The sequence below is a fragment of the Hylaeus anthracinus genome, unplaced genomic scaffold (genome assembly GCF_026225885.1).
Source record: "Hylaeus anthracinus isolate JK02 unplaced genomic scaffold, UHH_iyHylAnth1.0_haploid 0, whole genome shotgun sequence".
In the NCBI taxonomy this organism is placed as follows: Eukaryota; Metazoa; Arthropoda; class Insecta; order Hymenoptera; family Colletidae; genus Hylaeus; species Hylaeus anthracinus.
Genome location: NW_026533254.1, coordinates 14,115,169 through 14,141,696, shown reverse-complemented (window position 1 = coordinate 14,141,696; position 26,528 = coordinate 14,115,169). Strand labels below are relative to the sequence as shown.

Sequence of the window (26,528 nt, the reverse complement as noted above, 5' to 3'; positions counted from 1 at the left end):
TCGGGACAAAATTCATAACTTCCAAGCTAATCAATTTTTGATCAAAGTCTCTTGATACTTCTTTGAAGAGAATATAAAAGTACACATATGAATGCATATAAGAACGTATAGATTCATTCATAAAAATCGAGGTGACTATTTCTTATTTAAGAAGAAAATTCTTCCAATGTTTACTTACTGTAATTTATTACATATTGCATAATTCTTTAAACACGAGAAAGGAGGATGTTCCATATTATTAGAGACCTACCCCTTAGACATCCTATAAACTCCTCTGTGAATGATCCTTTCAACATAGATTCGATGCTGCTCATTTCTTGTAGAGCCCTCAGAAGTCCCGGGTTAAAGAACGACCACGAAGGAAACCATTGCGGATTCGCAAGGTGCATGATCCTAGGAATGGCGTCGGTGCCCGACAACCTTGACCGGTAATGCAAGGGGGTCGACGTTACGTTGTCTCAGCGAGAGGCAGCTTCGCGTTCGCTACCGCCATGGGGATATATCGTTGGAAACGTTCCAGTGACTCCTTTTTTTTTTTTCCACCGCGTCTTACCCCCGTCCTGGGTTGTTCCTTCTTCTGTTCCTTCTGTTACTTCTTCGCAGGCTCCGTCGAGGTCGAGCCTGGCCCGAGAGCGTGACGCTGACAGAATTACGCCGGGGCCCTGGTTCTGCTCTCGCCGTGTAGCGAGGCCCGGAGTAGTCGAACCCCTCGGCTCTATAGCTCGCCATAAATATCGGCGGTGACGTTTGGGGAGAAAAAAGAATCTGGCGGCTGGGAACCGTGGATGACCTCCGTTTACGAAACGGTAGGCGAGCTACCGGTCGTGTCCCCTGCCACTCGTGCTAGAAACACAGAACGCGGACTTGGTCGTTCCGCCCCGATCAGCGCGCTTTCTCTCCATCGAAGGTGTATACATGGTCGACGGATCAAATATGGCGATCTGCCTAAGTCAATCTCCAGTGTTCCGTTAACCGATATCCTTGCTGGCTATGAACGGCTAAATAGTCATTCGCCCTGGGTGATGAAGCCTGTAGGCTACAAGGAAGTATCGAACACCGCGTAAACAATTTATTAAACAGCTGAAAATCCACGACTGTTTATTAATATTTCACTGCAAGTGCCTATGTGATATCAAATCTGAGCGAAATTTGAAAGCCTAATTTTCGAAGACGTCCAAGAAAAAGAATCATTGCAGTCCATTTCAAATTGACATTGGAACGTAAAATTCTATTTAGGACATATTCTATTTCTATTTAGGTATAATAAACAATACCAAAGGATTTCATTCGTTCAGAAACGCTACGTTCCTCCGCAACCTCTCGACAAGATCTCTACATTTTCCCTTCCAAGTGCACGTCTTCGGAGCGAAACTCGTTCATCGCGACAGTCGTCCGTCACGCGAATCGCGAGTATCGATCAGATTCGATGACGTATCGACGCGAGCCGCGCGCGCGACCAACCGAGCGGACCTCGTCACGCTGATTCTCCGAATCATTAAGAGCCGACCCGGGTCGTGTAACCCTCGTCTCGTATAACTCTTTCTGCTATCGATCGCATCATCGTCGCTCCCAAGTCTGCAACGAGTCCGCTTATCCTGGATCTAGTCGCGGCCGGATTTATCGGACAAATACAAGAACGGTGCCGTCTTCGCCGCCGAACGTCGTTTAAATTCGCAAGAACCACCGCCGGAGCGTGGGACGCGATCTAGAGTCTCGCAATTTAGGATCCAGCGGTGTCCACGCGCGATCCGGAGCGGAACCGTGTCTGCGCCGCGACAAGATGTTAACCCTCGACGAGGAGGATATTTTTTCAGAATAACATGAACAGAAATGCACCTTCACAGAATTGCACTTTTAACGATTCGATTACGCTTTTATTATTATTATTTTTTTTTTTTTTATAGGCTGTACTTTACTTTCGTTTATTTATAAGAGTACAGAGTCGTCTAGCGCGACTATAATACCTTCCGTACCAGGATAGCATTAAAATGTTTTACATAGTCCTGTTTCACAATATTCATTGCTCTTCACATTCTTCGCTCTCTAACATCGTCCTTACATTAAGATGTTCTGCATAGTCCTTTTTTTACAATATTCATGTGTCAACCTCACTTTAAAATTTAGAAAACTTTGAGCAGAAAAAATACTTAATGAAAAGTTTGTGATTGCAATCTCCAGATGCCAATGCTTAGATTGAATGTAAGGTTCACTTTCTCGAATCAGTGGTCGAATGAATTTCGCCGAGTATAGATCAGTCATTCTTAAACCTAGCGTACGCCAACCTGGAGGCAACAAGTTGCAGCAGCACTTCGCCGAATAAGAGAAGGAACCTCGAAATTTTGAGGCTGGTTCGAGCGGGATAGTTAGGTCATCATTCTTGTCGAGTGCTCCGAGTATATCTGGTAATTTGAGTAGGTATACAAGTTCACGACGATATGGGGGCGTACCGGAAGGTAATACTTCATATGTCAGACAACAAAGGTGGATCGCCCAAAGTTTCTTCATAGTTGACCACCCTGAGAGACGTAGAAACGGAGTTACCGCATGAAAAACGTCGGTAATCGTCCAGCACGCCGAGTATCCTAATCGATCCACGATCTGTTTCGACAGAGTCGTTAGAATGGCGCGCAGGGAGATCCTTAATTCAGGAGGGATCCTTATTTCTCTTCACCTTTTCATCGGAATGTAACTTGCGTTTACCCCATAGGTCCGAGATCTCGTTGAAAAGGCGTCCCGACGTTGCTTCCGAGCTACCGGCTCCGTAGGCAGTGTACATCCTCGGCGGAGGATCGTCGCTGAATAAGCGACAATTTGTATGACAATTCCTCTCGATGGTCCGGTGCATTGTGTCGGCATGTGAAAGTATGAACGTGGGCACGTTGTTGTATCCCATCGTGCCTCGTTGTCTCTTTGCCTCCGATTTTCTCTCCTTCCCACTTCTGGTTTTCGATCTCTTCCTCGGTACCACGGGTGGACCCCGTGAGCAGTCCTACGGTGCATAAAAGCGAGCGAGAGGGAGCTTGTCAGACGGAAACTGGAAAAAGATGGACAGAGACCGCGTGACGATTCCAATGGAGGGAAGAGAGAAAGCGCGAGGCCGAGGGCCGGTGGTACGAGAGAGACGGATCGTGGTTGCTCGAGAGATCACGATCCGTGGAGCAAAAGCAAAGGTCGATCCGTGCTGCACGTTGCGGCACGACTATGCCACGACGGTAGGACGAACGTTTATTAGAAGCAGAGGAAGCGCCTCTGTGACAAATGGCGTGGTTTCATTGTTACACGAGGACCCCCGGGCCCACCGGCAGGGCCACCGGGGCCCCTCTGCGACGTCGTAAATCTGACCAACGCTGACGGATAGAAATCAGAACGGACGGTGGCGCGGTTTTCACGGTTAAACGAAACGAAAGGAATGCCGGAGACACGCGAGAGCCTTCGCAGCCAGAGAGGAAACCGAGTCATGGTTAAACTCGTATATACCTTACAGTCCGTCGACGCTCGTTCTAGTTTTTACGAGCCCGTGGATCGAGTTCTGCCTGATCAACGTTCACGTTTAGTTTATTGCTACTGTGACGTCCATTATTGCGCCGTTCTTCTGTCTCCTTTCGCAACCCTGTCGGACGCGAAACCTGATTCGAGCCTGATCAGCGGGTGGAGCTGCACGAGCAGTCTTATCGTTAACCCTTGACAGCACGAGAAGACACCGATACTAACCGCTAGGTAGTGTAAGCATCTGTTTTGATTTTGTCTCTCTCGTGAATATGGACACTATGTCTTCATCCCTTCCGCTTCTTTTAAAGCCTTTCGAAGTAATTAAATTTACGTGGAAAATAAAATACGAGGAACATCCCTGATTAAATGATCAATTAAAATAATTAACAATACGGTGTGAGAGAATCGAGTGGGAATGGCACGGGAGAAGGCAGTCGTTGTCGAGCATTCACACTGTAAACGTACTGTGATGTTATAAAATATATTGCATTTGAGATCTCACGTATATCTCTTCGTGACAGAGATTAGTATCTTTGTTTCCAATCTTCTGAGATCGGGAATGCTTTCTTATTAGTCTCGGCGTTTCCGAGAAAATAAATGTACGCTCTTGAAACTGGTCATCCCGTGTCTACGATTTGTCTAATACGTTGATCCGATCGCTCGCCATTTTCTTGTCTCCCAATCGTACCTCTATACCATTCTCTCCGCGCAAAAACTAAATTAACAAGTCCACTCGAACAAAATAAATTTCGTTTTCGAATTCATTAGGATTCAAAGCCGCGATGTACCAGCGTCGACGAGAGAAACCTTGAAGAACGATTACCCTGGCTAACAAACGGCTGTTCACGCTTAATGCGTCGATCGATAAGGCAACACGCGACTCGAGTCGATCGCCAGTTCCGAGTGGTTTTACGAGGACGACGATTTTCCACGCGCGAGGCGTAAAAAGGAAACGGGTGGAAATGAAAGAGAAAGGCATGGGAGCCGAGAAGCCATAAAATGTCAGAAGTGTCGCGAAGGAGAGGAGAGTTCGTTAAGCGGGTGATCGGGCACAGTTCTGTCAATCGATCCGAGTCCTCCGGAGAAACGAAGGGACCCCAAGATGGCTGCCCGGGAACGTACACGCGGGCCCCTGCTTCACCAGCATCAGCGACTTAGCATAAATCACTCCCGCTCCGCTCCAGTCGCCGTCTTGCTCGCTCGTTCGGCCCGATATCCGCTCGTAGAAACGCGACCGCGCCGCGAACACAGCCCCGTCTCCTTTTCCAACGAAACGATTCGTTTCGTCGCGTTCACGATTCTCGCTATAGGCAATTTTTTTTTTCCTTGCTCGACGATTTAAGAAGGCCCTATTCACGCCAGCGTCGCTAATTCCACGCACAGGCGCTCGGTCCCTCCACGACAGTCGTTAACAGTGCGCGAGGTGTTGTCCGACAAGTCGGGAGACTGGGCGTCTAAAACTATTTATTGGCAGCTCAATCGAGATTGTAGCTCTCCAAGTAGGCCCTTTGAAAAGTCACGTTGTTCACGTTCTTGGAAACGTTGTAACGAGTGGTATCGCGTAAAACAAATGATACGAGATGACGATTTTAAGAAGTTATATTTCTTAGAAACTGAGTTTACCCAGGTTGATCCGGTACAATTAATAGATGCAAATCTCTAGTCACTGGAGTAAGTCGGTTTGGCTTTAAATGAAGAAATAACTACAGGAAAAGGCGTCTGTCCTAGAGCACAAAGAACGCGAAGATTCGGTGAACCGGTTCGGGATCGAGAGCGGCCGCCATCGCGGGATTGATTTCATCGAGCGTATTGCCTATAACTCTGACAGGAGTTCCGTATTGCGCACGGTGTCCATGCGAGCACGTGGGATAATTCGTTACCAAGTTAGACGTCGTAACGGCGAAGGAGGACGAAGAGAAAGGTCTGTGTTTCACCCTTCTCCGTGTTTCCTCGTGGAAGTAGATTCTTTGGCGACTAGTTCGGTACGCACGACCTCGATATCGCGAACCGAAAGAAATTCGGGGGTAAGAGAGGAGAAAGGTGGACGGGAACGGAGTCCGTAAGAAAGAGAAGAGTTGAAAGATTTGCAAGAGGTTTGGGCGAACAGAGCAAACGGACAGGTCGCTTATTTATGGCAGCCATACTTCAGATATATGAACTGGTTCCCGTCGAAAGTTCGGGACGCCGCGTCTTTCCAGTTCAAAATGTATAGAGAGGTGTCCCGTCGCTTGCCTTCAGCGGCAAGATTTGCGATGGGTCACCCCCGTAGCGATATCACGCGAGCTTAATTCTTTCTTTCCTCCCGTTCGACGGAAACCTACGTCTCGTGCCACCGATCCAAACTCGAGCTTATCGTCCGATGACTGACCAGCCACTTCGGCTGAAGTCCCGACGCTGTGCGCGAAGCATATTTTTGTTGTTGTTGCTGTCTTTGGAAATTTAAACATGAATACTATTCATATGAATTTATTCACATTGTTTATTTATCATATCGGAGCGATAGATCACAGAACGCTAGTTCTCGCGCAATTCCTTCAAGAATCTTATTAAATTTATTGACCTGTTCACGTATACATACAATCAGTCCCGTAAGTCTAAATTAATTGATGGGTTTAATGTCTCCAAATAAATTTTTTATTACAAATGTATACACGCATCAAGTCTATTTATGTACATATTTATAACGAATCATTTTTGGAAACATCACATCTATCATTTAACTTAAATAAACTTCTTCGATAAACATAGAAGGTACGAATACTTCTGGGACTGACTGTAATACCAGTATCCAGAGGTTACGTATCGATTGATAAATGCCCCTATTTCTAAATTTCAATTATGGAAAATTATTCAAATGTTCCTCTTAAAATATTGGGAAACCGTTGAGCTAACCTAGATGTGCACGGATCGTGACGGAATCGTTACAGCAGCCACGTGGCCTCGAGCTCTCGAAGGAACAGGAAACACTCGAGGATCGTCTTCCCGAGTCGTTTCGACAGCGGTTACGATTACGGTAATGCTCGTCCGACACGTCGGATCTCGGTTGACCGGTATTTAGGTTTGTTAGTTTCGGATATTCTGCGAAGCGACGAAAAGTCGCGGTCGGAGGAGCTAGAGCCAGCAGCGAACGAAGGGAGCAGAGGGACTCGCCATGGCAGAGCAGAGCGTTGGGGAGAAGAGAGGCGATGGAGTAGATAAATAGATGGATGGGCAATATTATAACTCACCGGCTGTCATCCTGTACGGAGAGTCAGGCTGCTAATCAGACCCTGGCTCGCTTTCGCCCCTCGACCGACCCTTCACGAAAAATGGATTTATTGCCGTTCGCCTCGACTTCGGCACGCTATCGAGCCCTCTGATCCGTAGAATGTAACCATCGTCGTACTATTCGCGTCGAGCCTTCTACTCCAACTTGGCCCCTTCTCCACCCCGACCTCTGTCCCTACTACTATTCCAACCTCCCCCCCGTTTCGAGCTTCCCTTTTTTCCACGATCTTTCGGCCCGATCGTCCTTCGAACGCGCAACTTACGACTCCTAGTTCCAGTTTTTATCGCACGTCGCGCCGTGAAAACGCCGTAGAATTTTCGCGCCACCCGACAGGTTCACCCGGGGCTTTTACTCTTGAGACTCGGGAGCATGCCGGTTCAATGGCGTCCATGTTCGCGGCGCCAGTTTATGTTCCTGGAGGTTGAGTAGCGTTCAACTGGCGCAGGATTCGAGACGAAGATTGCTATAATTCGCGCAAGTACCGATGCGGTCGACCAATGATAGTTGCAGCGTTCAAACTTTGCTGTCTATTTCTTTTTATTTTCGTACGTCGAATCTCGCTAGCAAATAAAAGGCTAGTTGTTTCAATTATCGCACTCCCCGGTTAGGTAGGGCTGAGAAAAGGATAACCTTGTTCGGTAGTCCTCGGACCTCCTAAGGCTCGGGAAATCTTAAGAGTTATACTCGGAACTTACATTAAAAAACCATTACGTTATTGAAGCATTTAGAGCGAAGACCCATGCGGGCATCATGCCATACTCACATCATCTAAACACTTTACACAAGATCCCGTTTCAAGTACTCGGAGACTAGCAACCAAATAGTTTCGTGATCCGTTGTCGGTCAAAGGGCTGGCGAGTGGTACCGTCGACGATTACTCCGGAGACCTTCCAGTGGACACTTTTAGGCCGTACGCGTGGCCGAGATCGATCACCCGCGAGACCTCGGAGGCTTTCACCGACACGGAGCGCAGAGACAAAGAGGAAAAAGGCGGAGGTGAACACAGCGATCCTCGATCCCGAGATCCGCGATCCGCGATCCGCGGGGCTGACAGAGGGGATATGTCGGTGGGCTCGGCCAAGGAACGACGCCGGGGGGAGGGCTCAGGTGAGGACCAATGCATCAAGCAAACGGTGACACTCGCCTCCTCTGCACGGCGTGCATAGATCATGTCGACCTCGTTGCCGTCGGACGGCGGTGCTCCGCGACGAGAGAGACGGGGGAAGATCTAAAGCTTCGAAGGGGTATGACCCCCCACCCCCCTCCCTCTCTCTCTCACCCCCCCCCCTCCTCTCTCTCTCCTTACGCCCCAGTGGCTTTTCTCTTTCTCGCGCTCGTTGGGCGCTCGAGGAGCACAGATGTACGGACCGAACGAGATAGACGCCGACGAAGAGAGTGGAACTGTCTGAGACCCTTGCTCGGGAATACGTGTACACGCTCACGGACACATCGGAGATCTGTATGAGCGGTGTACGTGCGCGCGTGTGTTTTTTCAACGAGATTTATTACCGAACTCCTAATGCTCCGGGGCACGAGGAGAGGGTGCGCTCTTCCCACCCATCGACTCTCACCCTGCGCACCGCCCGGCACCGCCACCACCGTCGCCAACCGTCGTCGCCGTCGTCGCCCTCGACGTCATCGTCGTCGTTGCTCGTTGCTCGTTGTCGTCGTCATGGTCGTCGGTCTTGCCTCGCCGGGGCATTCGGTACCTTCTCGCCGTGGCCCGTAGTTCGTCTTCGCGCGGCGCTTAATCCCCGGCTGCCACGCTATTACGAGTTGATTTACATTCCTGCGTTAACAAGGGCCAGTGGAACGCGCCTCCAATTCGGTGCTCGTCGACGAACCCGACCGTTTCGCCGCCCTCGCTCGAGACGATCGCTGCCATGCAGCAAATTTTCCAACCGAAGAGGACAAAAGATCCGCGAATGCGGTCCCAGCTCGATGTCTAACCTGTTGACCCCCCCTCCCTTCCCCCGAGTCGCCTCGTCATTGCCACATCAGTCGACGAGTCGACTTGTCGTGGAAATTTTCGTTTGTAATTCCAACGAAAGAGTGAACATAGATGTCCCTATTTTATCTGACACTTTTAACGATGATCAAAAATTGTGGGTGTTGCCTTGTGCCCGGAGCATTAGGAGTTGATTCTTGGTCATATTATAATAAGGGAAAGTAAAGGATTCTAGGGGTAGGTATAGACGATCTCTTTTTCTTTGTTCTGTAAATGTAGTATATCTCATATTATGAGAGTACGGGGACTCGCAAGTGTATAGTTGCTCTCGACAGTTTATCAATGCGTTAAAAACTCGGGGCGCTAAGGGTTCACGTCCTCGACAGATTATTTTCCACCTCGTTTCGGCGCTTCCATCTTCTTCGCGAAGGTGAAGGAACGCCTCGTCACGAATTAAAAATGATAAATGACTGTTCGCAAGAGAAGTTCGTTTATATTTGTCTATTTCCTTGGCACATTAGAGTTCGTTTCATATGAACTCGTATCATTCTATCGATTTTGTTAGAGAAAAGAAATCTCGCTATCGTTGGACAATGTTTCATTCGTAAACATAAGCGCATAAAGGAGATACACTGGGTCAGCGTCGCGTACAGGCTCCGCCTTCAACCGAAGACACATAGGTACAGTGCAAGGTCGTCGAGGTCCGAAGGGTTAATCCGCCCCAAGCGAAGAAAAAAATCTGGCGACCGAAAGTTTGGCTAGGAAATCTTTGAAACAGGCAAAGCTGCGCACGTCGACTCGCGTTACGTCCAGAGCAATAAATGTCGTCGTCGAAATATTTACGGCTACAAACGGTATCGTAAGCGTGTAATAAATCATTATTAAGCAAATCGTATTAACGTTTATAAATTCTACTCTTAAGGAAAGCAACTTTAACGAGATCGTCGCAGGGGATTACGTAATTTCGACCGCGACCGCGTCACCGTGACTCTTCCGATCGTCGAGCGTCTCACCTAGAAATAGCAATTCTTCATGCACGTGGACGCGCGTCGCTGAGTATTTAGTATGTTTCCGGTGTCCATCTCTCTCTCCGTACTTCTGTTCATTACTCCTTGGTCGTTGTCCATTATGTTCCCATCCAAGAAAAAGCAATGCGTAGTAGAAATTTACCAGGAAATCCAGCGACTGTCGAGATGCCCTGTTAGAAATTCCGCGAAACAAGATGACATATGGACGTACAGATCATGCGACGAAATAGAGTTAAATGCACCCGGTGCACCGAACAGATGGGGAACATTTTATTCGAACAATATAGAACACGATTTTTTAATTATTCAACGAGATATTAATCTTTCGTTAGCCACCTTACCGTTCATGTGTATAAGTTGAGAATGACAACTAGGTTGGTTTGAGTATGAGCTTTAATTGACGTTTCGACGTCAATGAACGATTAATTTTTTTTTTTTTTTGTCATTTCAAAGAGGGTGAACATTTATCACCCCCCGATTCTCAACGGCAATACGTCATTTTATTAATATTCGGTTAAACACTTGTACCAACCATGTTTTTGCAAAGCATCCAATCCGTACAAAATTTGAAAAATCCCGCGGGCGCCAGTGCGAGCTGCGGCGCCATGGCGCTTCGAGGCGCTCAGTTTGGGAACCCCTGGTTTAACGAGGACCGAGTAAACAATTGTTTATCCTTTATTCGTTACTCCATCCGGATAAGAAGTTCGCCTCGTCGTTGCTCCCTTTCCCTCGCGCCTCGTCGCGGGCGGGCGGGGGGAGGAGGGGGGGGGGGCAGCCTAGAATGCAGAAAGAAAGAGGACTCGCGAGGAGCGAAGGACGAACGAGTGCGTGCGCGCAGGAAGGAAAGAGAGGAAGGGAGCATCTCGCGGGCGAGGGTGGACACGAAGAAAGGAAAGACACGAGAGAAGTCGCGGCGACCAAGGAAGAGAGTCTCTACGCGAAACTGGGAAGAGTGGGATGGGGGCGTGGGTGGAATGAGGCGCCTAGTGGGGAGAGAGAAATACGTCGGGCCGGTGCGTGGATGGGTGGGGATAGGTCAGGGCCGCGGGCGGAGGGGTGGCGTTGACGAGGGGTCAGGCGGGGAGGGATGGTCGGTTTGGCGCGGGGCTCGGAATGGGATTCGAGGGGCGGCGGGGGAGGGGATACGTAGTAAAGGAGCGGCTCCGCGAGGAGCGAAACGAAGCGCGGCACGGCGGGGAAGATTCAGTGGATAAAGCGAGGCAGGGGCGCGGAGGAAGGGGTAGCAAAACGTGTGGGGCGGGGAGGGGAGGGAGCGTCAAGGCGCGGAGGGGTGCTTCGGTAGCAGCGGAGGCGCCATGGAGGGGGTAGAGACGGGGAAGATGACCGCGGAGCCGTCAGTGCGCCACGTGCTGTCGTCGTGGGAGGGTCTTTGCTTTTGCTCCGTTCCGTCGGCGAGTCATGCATCGCGTTACCGCGAAATCGTGACTCGTCCATCCAAGGAGGCCCGGTTCACCATTGTTCCGCGGTCGCGTGATAACTCGGCACCGTGATAGCCGCGATGCGAAATTACGGTCGGTGACGTGCGCGTAAACCCAAAGGATTAGGAAACGTTTGACGACTGTGAGAGAAGAGTGATACACACGAGGCGGTTTCAGCGTGAGCGCCCGAATACCAGTTAAGTGAGTGGTGCGTCTTTATCGTCTATTGCGCGGGTGGGAAGATCCTTGGAGATGAGGCGGTGATACGATGCCGAGGGTACCACGGAGGACACGCGCGTCCCGATGCTCGTCGTCCAAGCACCGAGTCGCTCACTCCGTACACGCGACGAGGATAATCGCTCCTGACGCACCGGCGGTGCCGACGACTCATCGGGACTGACGTTTCCTGCGCCCTTGGAACCACTACTTTGCGGTGAGTTCGTCTTCGAACGCTCCGTTTTTCGTCCTGGCCAGGACTCGTGGTACTATTTCGTCGATCCCCGCTAGAGATGGGCAGGAGTTCTCTCAGAGTAACAGATAACAAGTGATTGCTCCGATTTATTAGCCGTTCGTTACGACAGTGGTGTAGGTCCATTCTTGTTTCGAGATGAAAAAGAACTTGCAGTTCTATCGGTGATGAAGTGCGATCAAGGTTTTGTAAACGTGGTGTACAGGTGGTGTGAACAACTGTAGGTCCATTACGTCCTTATGTTCTACCGAAAGTTGTGAATCGGAATACATAGGGTTGTTATTGTGTCATCACGAGGTCACTCGTGTGTTCGTGTTCGTGGTTTCGGAGTAACGTTTTCGTAACGAATGCTTTCCTCGATCTTGTTAGTAACAGAAGTTAAATCGACACGTTTATAAGTAAATATTGCTTCGCTGACACTGAAATTTCGTTAAAGTCGAAAGCAACATGTTTCCAAGCATTGCTCCATCTTTCAAAGATATAGACTTGCAAAGATATAGTTTTGCTTTCCGTTTTACAACGAACGGATTGTATAATAAATTGATTCGTAATGTTTGTCCGAGTGATTTGGAGCGCGTTGTGTTTTTATGTCACCGAAACACGTATTCGATTCAGTCGTATCGAGCACAGCGTTTTGACGTTTCGCCCTTACGATGCCGGGTCTACTTTGGGATATGGAAAGCGTGTTACAAAATGTCATCACTTATGGTTTCGTAAATCACGGAAAATATAGTATACCACGTATGTTTGATAGTTTAGAATCAGCAAGTTTGCCGAACTCAGCGATTTTTACACAAGTGTCAACATATTATTATTTGACACATTTTATAAGTTCTTCTTATGTGTAAATCATCGCACATCCGTGCGACAGAAATGTTGAGAAAATAGATAAATAAATTCGGTATTTTTGCTACTGGTGCTTTTTAATTTCAAAAGAGTGATTGACACATTGTGCATATCGTTCTTATTCGTATTTAATTTAATATGTATGCGCAGTTGGATTCGAGTTCGATAAGATTGACATAAGTTCCATAGAATTGTTTATTTCGTTTCGTGAAAAGGACCACGTGCACGTCAGCAGATTCTGCAGGATTTAAATACGTCAGTCGCGAAAACTTAATCCTACATTTTGTGACATTTCCTTGTGTACAACGTCTTTGCATCACTCTCGTCACGATTTCTTTTTGGAGCATAGTTTCTCTGTCTTGAAAAGAGCCCGTGACGTAAAGTTAAAACACACGATGCTAAACATGCGTGAATCGAATGAATGAATAGAAGGAATTATTTCACAAAGAACGATTATAAATTAAAATCAAATATAAATCAATCTTACTATCTCGCTTGCTGTTCAGTATTTCTCCATTTAGCACTAGAAGGAATTTAATTTACTATATCAATTTTTTTTACCTCATACGAATAATCTCAATTAAATCACCGACCATTTGTTGGTCATCCTTGGACGTGTCAAATATATCAAAAAATTTGATCAAGAAACAAATAAATTATTTTTGGAGTAACACAACCAGAGAAAATGGTGGTAAGAATTAAAACAAGAATTTATGTATACGTCTTTCCACGGATTTGTCATAATGTTTGTGTACTCTTGAAACGACCAAAAATTGGTCGAAAAACGCAGGCATAAAATTATTTATGCATTGTCACGGAATGCTATTTTCAAAGGCTTGAAAAATCTAAAATGTCTCTTATTTAATAACCGTTCGATGAAATAAACGTCACGAGTAAATTGCCATGAGTTTTATTCGCTATTTATTCAGTTTTGCCTGTCTCATGCTGTAAATGGTGGCTTAACTTACGCGACAGGTAGTAAACGAGGGTTTGTTTATTCATCGCGAGTCAAAGTTCACACCTTGGAATTCACTCCGTGGTCGAAATCCATGGATCGGATCGATTCGCGTTGCGTTACCATTTTCTATTTTGGTTCGCGTATTCCGTCAGATTTCCCCTCCTTTTCGTCGTTCACACTTTCTCCCTCTCCTTTTCTATCGCACACAGGCACGCACGTAACCTTTCCTCGGCGACAGATGATACGCAGATCACCGAGTGATTCGATTCATCTTGCGCGTAGGTTAACTACCGGTTTCTGGTATTTCCGCGGCCACCTTTCTCACCGTGCCCATATTCGCTACCGTGACCATCCACGATGGGCAACATTTTATTCGAATAATAAACGACGAATGGAAGTTATAATCCTTCTCTGTTGGCCAAGGTTTTCACGGAAATTATGGGACATTACATTACTTTGCATTCGAGCAAAGCAATACCGGCACTTTATTATATACCGTACATCCTGATATAGGCTGAATAATAAAGTGGCTAAACGACCGAAATTTGGCCCTGACGTTTATCCGATTGAACCATCATCGATATAAGGTTTCATTCGTTCAACGCGATGCATAATTTCATTGTATAACTCGAGTTTGGAGCCGACAGTAGCTGGTGTATCCGTGTATTCGATTTCTTAGAGTAGGTAGATGCTAAATAGAAACAAAGATTTTATAATTTTAACATCGCGCATGCTTATCACCAAAGAGCTGGAGAAGATTATCAGCGACTCGTGAAATAGTATCGAGTATAATACCTTAAAAAAGTTAATTAATCCAATACCGAATCGAATGAAAAATGTATTAAAAATAACGAAGATGATACTAATTACTACTACGCTTTTGCGTTATATTTAATCGTTTTTAATAAAAAATCTGTTAATATATTTAGAAAAATATGTAGAAAAATTGAAATCGATTTCATTCGGAAACGACGAACTTTTGACTAAAAACGTGGGCGAGCGTAGAATCGCACTGTAAAGCAAAATGGATCGTATACGAATCAGTAATATAACATAAATAATAAAATATTATGCATGCATGGTTTGCACCAATAAAACGAAAGAAACTTTTTGAGGCAACCCAATAGTTTGGTACAGCTGGTGGCACCTGTAATCGAAGCACTGCGTCGGGCGTTCGTAGAGCGCGAAGGGGAATCCGCGCGTCACTGGTCAGACAAGCAAAGTCCGGTCGATCCGTGTCCAGTCTGTGGCGTGACAGAAGCGTCGGCGTCGTCGTTACGAGGCGGTTGACGCGCTGCCACGCGGCACGCACCGTGATTCGTGACGAAGATAACCGTTGACGCGTTATAGCGCTCCACGTCGCGAAATTACCATTCGAACAAGTAGGACTGTTTCGAGAACGGACAGGTACACTTTTTGTGAAATCGCGCCAGCTCGAATCTTCGTGTGCGTCTGTGCAGACAGGGTATCGTTCCACTTGAATTTATATAGAACAATGCTCGACACAGCGCGTGGTGAAACTTTATCATTTTGGTGAACAACAAGCATTTTCTGAATTTAAATCATTTATTATTAGATAGTTTTCGATACATTACGAACAAATTCGACAAGATACACTTCATATTCGTGTTACCAAACTCGAACTTTCTTTGCTATACTGCGTGCGCGTTTGAAATTCTCGGAAAATTGACCCGTTTTATAGGGAATCGGAGTAGTTGCACGTCTCTATCGTTTCAGATTGACGCGAAAAGCTTGCGTTTTTTCGTGTAAGACGGCGGGAATGGTAATTCGGTTAAAAGTGTGCATAGCGATCGAAGCAGAAATAGATTCGATCGGTCATACATATGCATTCACATATTCCCGAATCGATGCGAGTCGTTTAAAATTCATCGACGCAAGACCGTGTCGAGATGTGACGTCATTGGACGCGATTAAATCCGTCCTGCCACCGCGAGACGCTCGAGGTACACGTGTGACGCGCCGTCACGAATTCTCGGGAAGGATGGAACGAAAGGCACGGCATTTTTTGCGGCGTCAATCTGGCTTTCGAGGATCGGGTCAGGCTCCAAGTTTATTTGTTGCCGTTGGTGTCGTAAACAAGGGATCCTTCGACAGCTCTGCGCCTCGCGAACCTGCGCCACGTCGTCGATTCTGTTCATCGTTATTAGTTCCTAGCCGATTTCCAGGAATCACGGAGAACAATACGCTCGGGGAAAGGCTGAAAGTCACCCTTTCCTTCGAAAACAAAGTTCAGAGTGGCACACCTACGGATGCCAATCAACCAGAATAAATCTCTGCGTCATGGGAAATCACTAATAGGAGGAATTATTCACCACTCTGGACGGGACTGTTGAATCACACATGGACGAAACTTATTTAGAGATTCTCGCCAGTTATCACCCTGTAATTACCAATCGTCTCGGTATTTTCAGCGTTCGGTTAAGGTACCCGCCTAATTTCTAGACCCAACAATTAGATGATATTTAAGAAGAACTTTTACTTTACTAATTATTTGTATGTGGTTACGCACTTTAATAGATAACGGAACGGAAATAATTTTTTTTAATTGAATCAATCAACTCGAAACTAAAAATTGAAAATATGCGATTTTTTTGTTTGAAGCTGCACAGTTTTTATTTCTGACGAGGACCAGTTGGTCGCAGTGTTGTTTCGATTAACAAGCAACTCTTCTTGGATCGAGTGCTTTCAAGAACGAGTTTGTGTTCGCGCTTTGTGTTCTTTTATTTAAACTTTTTCTCTAAATAAGAATAATATGCACCTCTGCTCGGTTAGCCGAGACGGTTTTTGAATTTTTTACTAGTCGTCAATTATGGACCACGGAATATCCGCGTTTGACGCGCCGCTGACACTGTTGACGTCATCGGGTTCGGAAAAACCAGTCTGTCATTCTAAAGTCCGATTAAATATTTTCGTCTCGAGGGACGACCTTTATAATTTTCGTCGATTCGCCTACTGGAGTCGAAACCAGATTCGTCTTGCATTCCGCGACGACTGCGACTCTGAGAAATAAGAAAGCCTCGTCGCTCGAGAACGATGCCCTCGGAATTTGTTGTCGCGACCGAGCGATTCGAGAGTTTACTTAATTCTTGATATATTCGGTCGTCTGAAATATTCGAATTGTGCCTTTGAATTTTTCTTAAAAATTGGCACGAACTATCTGGACAACCCAATATAACACATTTTTGTTATATATTTTCTACATTTTCTTTCGCCATAAATCCATCGATATCTGCAGTCTATTCATCACTATAGTACGTGTCCATTCGCCATTTCAACGGATATCCTAGAAACAAGTTCTAGACGAGATTGAACGGATAATTGTTATTTAAAACAGACTAAATTCAAGGCTACATTTAGAGCGGACACCGGTGTCCGCCATGATACTCAACCTGTTAAACAGAAGCGATTAAGTTTCGCATTTGGTCGAAGTAACGTACCCCCGTCGATCGTCAAGCCGATCGAATGGGCGTCCACCAACACAAGGGGGGGGGGGGGAGAGCAGCGTGCACACGTACACACGCGCGACAAGTGCACAACGGTAAACAAACACGCAGACACCCGATGCGTGGGAGTGCGCGTCCGAAGCCCCCAGAAAGCGCGCGAGCGCGAAATGCAAACGCGAACGCGAGCCTCGAACTCGAGTTCTAACGCGTCAATAGCACACACCCCCGCGATTCAGTAGCGCCTATTGAAGTCTGCGATGACGGGCCCCGTCTGTCAGCAGATCAAAGCCGAAGTAAGCTCTCTTTGTGATGCTCCGCCGGGTCGGTATTTAATTATGTATGAGATCGATATTCGGGCCTTCGGGGGCTCTCTTTCAACTTCCCAGTCTCTCCCCGGTCTCTTGATCTCTCCGTCTCGGTTCCGCGTTCCTCCCTTTCGCCCTGTCGCGAACCTTCGCGCTCTCTCCCTTACGTTTCCACTCCCTCTACCGTCGGTGTTCTCTCGTTACGAGTAAACTCGAAACCATGCCAAGTAAATCCTCGCTTTTGCTTCCACTCTGTCTTCAACCTGACAAGGGAACGTCGAGACCTGCGCATCCCCACCCCCGCGGAGTTGCGTTAAACTTTGCGTGCTTAAACTATTTTTCGCCGGAGACATCAACTCTGGCAATACCGTGTCCGTGATATTCGAGAAATAGTTTAATAGTGATGGAGAAAGCGGACGAAGATAATGGATGATAAATTCTAGTAGTGGTCTTCAGGTTTGTCTGCGAGGGTGGAAAGACGGGGTTGCTCGAACCTCTGGCGACGTTGGCTCTATTCTTTATATTATTTGCATCATATTCTGACACATTTGGAATGGTTTGTGTTTGTGAGTATCAGTTGAAATTTTGTTTAAACCTTTCGGACCTGAATTATTTGTTTTTGTCGTACTAATGTAATTTAAGTTTTAGGGTTAACTTGGACTAAAGTTAGTATGGAAAACAAGTAACGACATTCGTCCTAAACGATAGTGTCGTTAATTTTGTAATTTTGTGTCCTTAATTGTGGACGACAGATTTGCTCGCGTTTATCGTGTACATACTTTCGATCGTGCGAAGGATCTCGCCGTGACATTGACCGCTGATAAGATTACTTAAATATCTGAACAAAACATGAAACAAAAAATCCACGAAGTAAGTGTAATAATCATCTAAAATGCTGTGATAATATCCTACGCTTCAGTTCCGATGAATCTTGCGTTAAACGTGAATATTTCTTGAGTGGTAACGGTAATCAGCCATAATTCGAGTTTGCTCGCGTTTATCTTGCACTTATTTCCGATGGAGGTAAGCTCGCGCGAAGGCTTTCATCGCGACATCGATGCCATAGGAAAAACTGGATCGTTTGGCATCGAAGGTATGCTCGGAGGATACTTTTACGATCTCTTTGGATACGTCCCGTGGCGGGTTAGCGGAGACGGCGCTGCTGCGAGCGTGAACTTAACGCTCACATTTAAATCTCGTGCGATCGTAAAGATCTCGTAAACGGCGAGCGTCCATCCGTCGAAAGGTACGAAGGATCGTGGGAAGAAAGACGAGATTATTAACGAGGTAAACGAACGGGGCCGGTGGCTGTAAACTGTCGAGGGACGCCGCTTCCGAACGACGGAGTACGTAACGTTTCAATGAACGAACGCGAACGTACGCGCCGGTTGGAGTCCTGAACCTACCTTCGAGCTCACCTCCGTTTCCCTTCCTGTTTCCTCTCTCCTTTCGACACACCTCCTCCTCTTGGATGCTTCTTTTAACCGGTCACCTCGCGTCGTCGTGCCCGCCAATCCCTCGGGGGCCCATGTTCCTATCGAGGATCGAGACTTGCGAGCTAATCGCGTCTCAAGAATTTTAACGCGTCGACTGCCAGACTAATGCCCGAGAACGTTTCTGCGAGCTAAGTACTGCGTTTACATACGATCGGAAAATATATATTCTAACGTTTGTGGTAGCGTAATTAATAGCACCCGAGGCTTCCGGATGCGAGTCGTGTTCTTGAGATGAAATGATCTGACGTTTCGCCAGCATTACGATCAGCTACTTCGAGAGTCAGACGACGCGTTGATATGGACAATTGCGTTGCTTTGGTAGCTTTGTATGACAGAAAGTTACAGTTTATAATTTGATTATAAATTATATACTCTTAATATCAAGTATAACTTCAATTTATTACATATATTATAGATATTATCGTGCCTGAATGAAATATAAAACGAAGCAGAAATAATATACCATCCTCCCTCCACCGTTATTACGAATATAAAATTGGCACTGGCACCCACCAGTCGTCTTGCTCTCGTCCATCGTCGCATCGTCGATCAGAAGTCGATGTCAACGACGACGTCGACGCTCGCGTGTCGCGTCCCGACGCATTCTGGCCGCGTTTCCATGGTGGGAATACCGCGGGAAACGTCGGCGTGCGGTTCGTTTCGAATATTTATTCGTTAAATTTCACGATGAAAAACTCTTTGATCAAAATCATGCCTCTCGATGAACGTACTATCGGTTTTATCGCGATACATACGTCACACAAGGAACGAATTCAAACAAACAAACAAACCAAACCCCCCCAAAAAAAAAGAGCGAGTCACCCTTCGTGAACGCAAAAAAATATTAGCGAGCCGCGATGGCGCTAATTTGCCGCGACCCGCGGCTGTACTGCTGTTCTTTTTTCTCCCCTGTCGCTGTTCTCCCTCTGCCTCTCCGTCCATCTATCCGCCCATCCGTCCGTCTACTCGTCTCTGTCTCTCTACCCTCGTGCCCGTGGTTCGCCCGCTCGCTCGCTTTTCCGATCGAACGAATCCATTTCGCTCGATTTCCATTTTCATGCATCAATTGCGCGTGTGTGCAATCGTCTACCGGACGACGAATGACCACGAAAGGTTATCGTTGCACTTCGAATTACGATCAGTGCGTACCTTTCGATTTGACGTTTTTGCTTCTGCTTCTGTTTCGGCTTCTAGCCCCCGCTCTGGCTTTTCGACGGCGCTTTTCGCCGAAACGAAACAACGTATCGTTGATTATGGTGCTTGCCGGTTTCTCGTTCCCTCGGGCACCGCGGGCGCCTCTCATAATTTACTCGTTTATTTATTTAGTAAGTAAACGGGTACACTATTTTCGTGTACGGAGCGCTGGAAAAGATTCGCAGACGCGTATTCTTTTCACGAAGCTTTTATTAACGCTTTTTGGACGAAGCTTACGTTAGCCGCGGGTGTTTCCTGCGATACAATAAAGAAACACTCTTTTATTTTGGGTGTAAATAAAAGGTTTTTTTTTTTACGCTCTTGTTACACGAAGCTTTCCAAATATTCCAACTGTACAATATTGATCAAATGTCAAAATTACCGAAGTTAGACTCGTTTAGTGTCTATTCATTTCATGTGCCAGTAGTAGATTTCGACGAGTCTGACCCGCACGCTAATGAAACGTACTTTTTCTCAGTTTCCACATCGTCGTTCGGTTGAACGAGATTGAATAGTATTTTTTCGACGCATCGAGTTCCGTTTTATTTGAATGACATGGGGTCAACTTCCAAGAAATAAAATTCGAAACACGTACGAGCATATTCGAGTTGTTTGTGCACCTGTTCAAAAATTGCGTCGCGTGCACTCGTTTCAGGGTAACGTCCCGCGTACGTCACTGCGTTCACCCTTGGCCTTTCGCGGTTGGACGCAATTTTTGAAACGCGCTCTCGTTCGCGTTGTCAGCAATTAAACGCGCGCGAGAACAGGCCAAAGACGGGAGGAAAAACGAAACTGCTGGAGGCTCGTCGACCATGCGGATAGCTGGGATGAGTAATAGGCGGAGGGGCGACGGGGCACCGGGGGGGGGGGAGGCTGGGGGGGGGAGAGAGAATGGGTGGAACCCGGTTTTGATCGGTCGCACAGAAAATTGTATTTTCGAAATCAATTAATATCCAGAGAATAATAATACACTGGCTAATGATCGCGCAGCGTGGTATAGTCGACTTGCTGCCACCCCCCGACCCGCTCCCTTTTCCCTTGGTTCAGCCGCGATCACCCCCGGGCTACTTCGAGTTGGATTCCGCGCGGCTTGTGATGCGTCGATTCCGGCCAAAGTGCGTTTGACAATTTTTAATTATCGATAACGAGTTTGACCGCGAAGATAGGTCGAGCGAACGGCGTGTGTGCATCGGCGAATAATCGAAAAAGCCGGTTCTGGTCGTTTGCAACGATACAATGTATCGTTACCGTTGTAAGCACCGAGTTCATAAATTTTCTATTTAACGCTGACCGGCAGTTTGTCTCTTCGCCGGCCGGATAGAACCGATCCTGGCTAATGGTTTATCAAACCGAGACGCGTTAAATACGATTAATGGAACGCGCACGGGTTTTTGTTCCTTGTACATCGTAACACTCAACTGTTACGCGTTGCCGTGGGCAGTGCCTGGCGTGGGGGTTTCTTATAAGTCGTGGAAGAATTAGGATCAAAGTGTTGATCAACTATTGTACCGAGAAAACGACGAAGTAGAATTAGCGATTAATGGCCAGACACGAATCGACGCAACGGAAGTGAGTAGCAACGTAACGAACGATTAAATTCAATCGAACGCCACTCTTTGAAATGTGTACGTTGGTAATATGTAATCTTGGATTTTTCACCCCCCCCCCCCACCCCATTCGTCGCAGTATTTATAACTTTTCAGCGACGATTTCTTTTATTTATGCATTTGTCTTCTCGCGAATTGACGTTCGAAGGAAATTCTCTTAATCGGCGCCGTGTCTAGAGTTAATACTTATCTTGCACAAGCGTCCTATTGTTTCGATATCGAGAATTAATCGAAGCTCGTGTCTGTGGGAAATGTTTGTGTAAATTTTTCTGGGCGAAAACGGTCGAAGAACGGGTGACCGCGAGAGCGTTTCAGGCGCCAGATCGATCAAAGGAGTCTGTCAAGTTGACGTGTACCGCTCGTAACTTACTTGTCACGGGTCCATCTAAATATGTATCCAGTCCCAGACGCGACGCGCGTCGTGTTACGCTGGTTGGATCCCGGACACTCCACTGGTGTCGTCGATTCTAACGTCGAGCGACTTTTTCGCGAGCAGCTTCTTCGATCTGGACCATCCATCCCTCGGAGATACGTATGTACAACGCAACTCGAACAGATAATATCTCGCAGTTAGTGCTCGAGGAAGCCCGGAAACGCGAGCGACGTACTTTATGTATTCGCGATAGACGATAAATTCTCTCTCGCCTCCGCACGGAGAAAAATTCCTCCGTGAATCACCGGCTAGATTACTCGCGTCGTTGCTCTCCGGATTTCGCAGGACAGAAGTGTATTCCGCTACGGCGAGGGCCGAGGATCGCGTTGGCAACGCGCGCGTCTCCGTCGTCGGCTGCACACTAAATCATTCGCGATCTTCACCCCGCGTGTACTATACTTTGTTTCGCGACTCCTCGCCGATTCGATCGTCTCTAATTTCCAGAATCGTCGATGATCGGCGACGGGCCAAGGTGCCATTTTTCATGTTCCGCAACATCCTCGGAATTTCCAGAACGGAAAAACGTGAATAATTGCAAATTCGATGTAATCTTGTATGAATAGGATACGCGCACATTCGAAAAGAACGGACTTCTTTGGGAATATTTGAAAGATTGCTTAAATCGGAGTTTTTTTAAAAATATTGTAAGGAATGTAAAGAAACTATTGATCGCAATAAAATAATTTACGTTCAATCTAATACATACCGATATTATACAAACAAGTAATATGAACAAGTCGCTTAAACTAAACAACGAGGAACCAACTAGTTGCGTTCTGGAATCTAAACCTCTTTATTTAATTATTTAAATGAAAAGAATTTAGTTTGGAATCGTTTCGTGTATCTTTTGGTACCTTCCAAGAGGACTTGTTCATCTTTCAGCAATGTACAGTTGCAGCTTGAACGCGTCACTTCGACTACGTGTCGTTCGATGAATCATTCCAGTCGAGATCTCGCGTTCGACGAAAATACAACGGACTATCCGCCTGCCTCGGGATACTAAATAGGATCGAACCGCGGTGGAAATCACGCGAATTTCTGAACCGCCGAAAGAATCGCGATAAATATTGCTCGACGTCGCGAGGAGGCGCGTCGCATCGCGGCACGGCATGGCACGGCTTGCGACGTCCGTCATTGTCGCGCCGTCGTCGATCGCGATCCTCGCTCAGATTGGTCAAACGCGACGTTAGTGCGGCCGCTATAAATTCGACTGTGCCAACATCTTTTTATCCAGCCGACTTTTTCTATGTTCCAACATTTATTTGATACAATTAATCTGTAACAAAATTCCACAGAAATTGTTCACAGGACATGTATCAGACATGATTAGCAAGAAACACACTGCTCTCGTATTGAAAACTATTCACAAAGTATTACGATCGATCGATCTTTTATAAATCATGCTCCAAAGTGTAAGTAGTCGAGAGAAAAATTACATCCAAAGAAGTACTCACAATTCTACCATTATTTCGAAAACAACAACGGACAAATAACGAACAATTATTGATAGCTTTACATTCAGCGATCTTTGGTAAATCGTGATTTAAAATGTATTCAATTAAGAGAGAAACGGAAACCTAAAAAATAGTCGGAATTGTATTACCTCATCACCCTGAAAACAACGGACAAATGACGAGCAGGTGACACACGAAACTGACAGGCTATGTTGAAACAAGCTCAACGTCATGCGTCAAGCTTATGCGTCACATATGTGTGACGTGCCGATTCTCGGTAGGGACCAGTGTCACACACGAGTGACAGCGATGATTTTCTACTCTACGTTCTTACGAACAAATGACGGGTGGACAATACATCACTGTCGCATCGTGCGTGACGTTATTCGAAATATTCAGCTGGTCTATTTAAAACACTTTATTTGTATAAAGTTTAAAGCATACGCTGTGTCGTCACTGGAAGTGCAGCGTAGGTTACGGCAAACAGATTTTCCACGTGAATGGTGGTAGTTAACCTGTATGATACATGTGAAGTAAGAGGCAGTGAGTATAACACGTGTATCCGTGTTTTTAATGGCACGTGGAATAACATCGCGTGCTGAATTCCATAAAACCGTAATTTCACTTGTACACGTGAAACTAGAGGCTCTGGTTTGAATAAAGAAGAATTAACGAAGTAGTATCAACCAAGGAGATGTACCGATTTATCGTATCCTTAGAGTCGATGATCGATACAGGTCTTTGTTGAATATAACACAGGTGTGATCCTGATAGATCCAAGTTTGATAAACATAAACATAATATTGATCTACTTTGAAAGCTACATACAGACACCTGTGATGAACTCTTTCCAAGATTGTGATATAAATTAGACGGATTTTATTTGAAATAAAAAGGCAAGTAGTCGAAGGACTCATCGCATGCAATTTTCGTTCTCTATTTGGAATAAAATTTGCTCAAACCTGATACCAAGTAGGGTCACGACGATGCGAAATGCAAGAATCCAACAGCGTTTCTCTGAGTCAGCTGTCGCGCGAGCAAGTAAATCTAAGTTCAAATGTAAGACATTCGCTTCGACTCGGTTACCAGCTTACCAGGCAGGCATCGCAGACTCTTAAGCAAAGACGATCCGACTATTCTGATCGATTTTACGTAACGCAAATGCGGTAAAGCGAGTCGTAAAATTCCTCGACTAGAGAGAGAGAGAGAGAGAGAGAGAACGGCATGGCGTTCATTCACGGACTTTCCACCGTAACGTCAGGCAAGAAGTTATCCCCGGTGGCTCGGCGACGACCTGCGCGCGTAAACGTGCGCGTTATAGGCGACACACGGTTCTACCGGTGATAACAGTGAATAATAATTGTGCATGTTACGTCAGCGCGGTGCATACGTGCCGGGAGTGCCACCCACTTGCGCGTAGATCATTCTCTTCGCAGGTTGCCTCTCTGTCTAACCGTGACAGTCGGCTATACCTCCCCTCTTGTCTCCTTTCGACACGACGAACTGCATTCCAAGGAGGAGCTACGATCTCGCAACGACAAGCGACCGCCGGTCTATTGTCGGTATGGCGGCATCGTGCTTCTTCGGTTGTACTTGCACGCGCGAGCTGTGTGCGCCTACACGCGTGTAACGGTATCGAGAAGTCGCGTGTAAACCGGTGAATCATGATTTCGCCGAGGCGCTTCGCTCGCGTGGGAAGAAAGTGATAGGAGCCTGGGCCAGGTTGAACAGGAGCGTGGATGAACGCTGCCGTGACGGCAGTGGCATCCGAGGACACCGATTCTTGGCCGTGTGGATTGATTCGTCGTTGTCTTCGACGTTGATGAAAATGATCAAAATGACGACTGAACGGAGTTGAGGTTGTCGGTGACAGTGAAGAGTAACGATGGTAACGACTGGGCGGAGTCGGAGTTGTCGGCCGCATATACCGTCTCGAAATGCCTACACTAAAGATGTGTAATTTGGTTTCAGACCCTCTATACCTTTATGCAAAAATATATAAAATATCAACAATAAAATATATACATTGCGCTATCTTCGAGATAACGCATACATTTACTTAAATCCCAATTCTTTATCTCCATCTGTAAAAATATGAATTTGCATAAACATCCGAAGCCGGCTCGTAAACTATACGTCTGAATCGAAATCATCGTGAAATTTCATAATAAAAGAGTAATAATTTGATTCGCACGGTTCCATGGCATCGCTGCTTGTGTAACCCAATTTCTCGATGAGAAATTTCGTCGACGGTCTTGCGGCCTCGTCACGAAACGCCATTCGTCACAATTTTATCGATCAACGCGAGAAAGAGAGAAGGAGAGAGCCCTCGCGTCGTATCGATATGATCGATTCACGTCGATCGCGCGAGTGCGATTCCAATTAACCCGCTTCTACGCATCGTTGATCGAGAATGATTCAAGGACCCTCGTTGAATTCGAACGTATCGATCAAAAGACTATCGATAATTGCGATCGAGGCATATCGTTTTCTGTCGCTTGAACAACGAGAAAAGGAGAATAATTGCGTCGCGGCGGCCAACGGGGCTCCGCTTGCGAGACGATTCGCGGCGCGCGACATTCGCCTCGCACAGTATTTGGGTCCGTTACGGAACGCTTCGACCAATCACTTTCTTCGATCCAGTGACGCAGAACACCTCAAATGGGGGCCCAAGGCACAAAAACTGGCCATGTTGTTGCAAAACATTCCCGGCTGTGTATGAATCTCAAGGTAAATCTATGTAACCGAGTTAAATGTCCCATTCCTTGAGTCAAAAGTAATCAAATTAATAATAAAGTAATACAATTGTACAAAATAAAATAGTTAAATGAACGTTATCGTGGGCTGTGTCTATTTTTTAGACGAATCAATGACTCTTTTTTTTTTTATTGAAGTTTTCAAATTTCAAAAGAGAGATTTAGTCGCTTTACATGTTAACAATATAATGTAGAACTAGAATATGTTGACACGTATACGATTATATTAGGTTGTCCGAAAAGTTTCTTTCGTGAGTTGCGTTCAATTATTTTCTGTGGCGGTGTTTATATAAATAGACAATCTAATTTCTTAGACATTGATGCCGTAACAGTAACGAAGCGAAGTGAATCGTACGCAATTCGGTAACGTAACA

The 26,528-nt window shown here is 46.4% G+C and overlaps 1 protein-coding gene across 5 annotated transcripts in view; it reads left to right on the top strand.

The window, feature by feature from the left end:
- The window catches only part of LOC128888808 (protein tiptop), a 143,863-nt gene that overhangs the window by 43,969 nt on the left and 73,366 nt on the right, over window positions 1-26,528 (top strand). For 2 of the 5 annotated variants that reach the window (XM_054145980.1, XM_054145944.1), the window contains exon 1: window positions 11,097-11,605. The exons of 2 other annotated variants lie outside the window; for them this stretch is intronic. The gene's annotated coding sequence lies outside the window, so the exon portion shown is untranslated. Of the gene's footprint in view, window positions 1-11,096; window positions 11,606-14,771; window positions 14,853-26,528 lie in introns of those variants that run through there. One more of the 5 variants, XM_054145962.1, reaches the window with a different exon arrangement.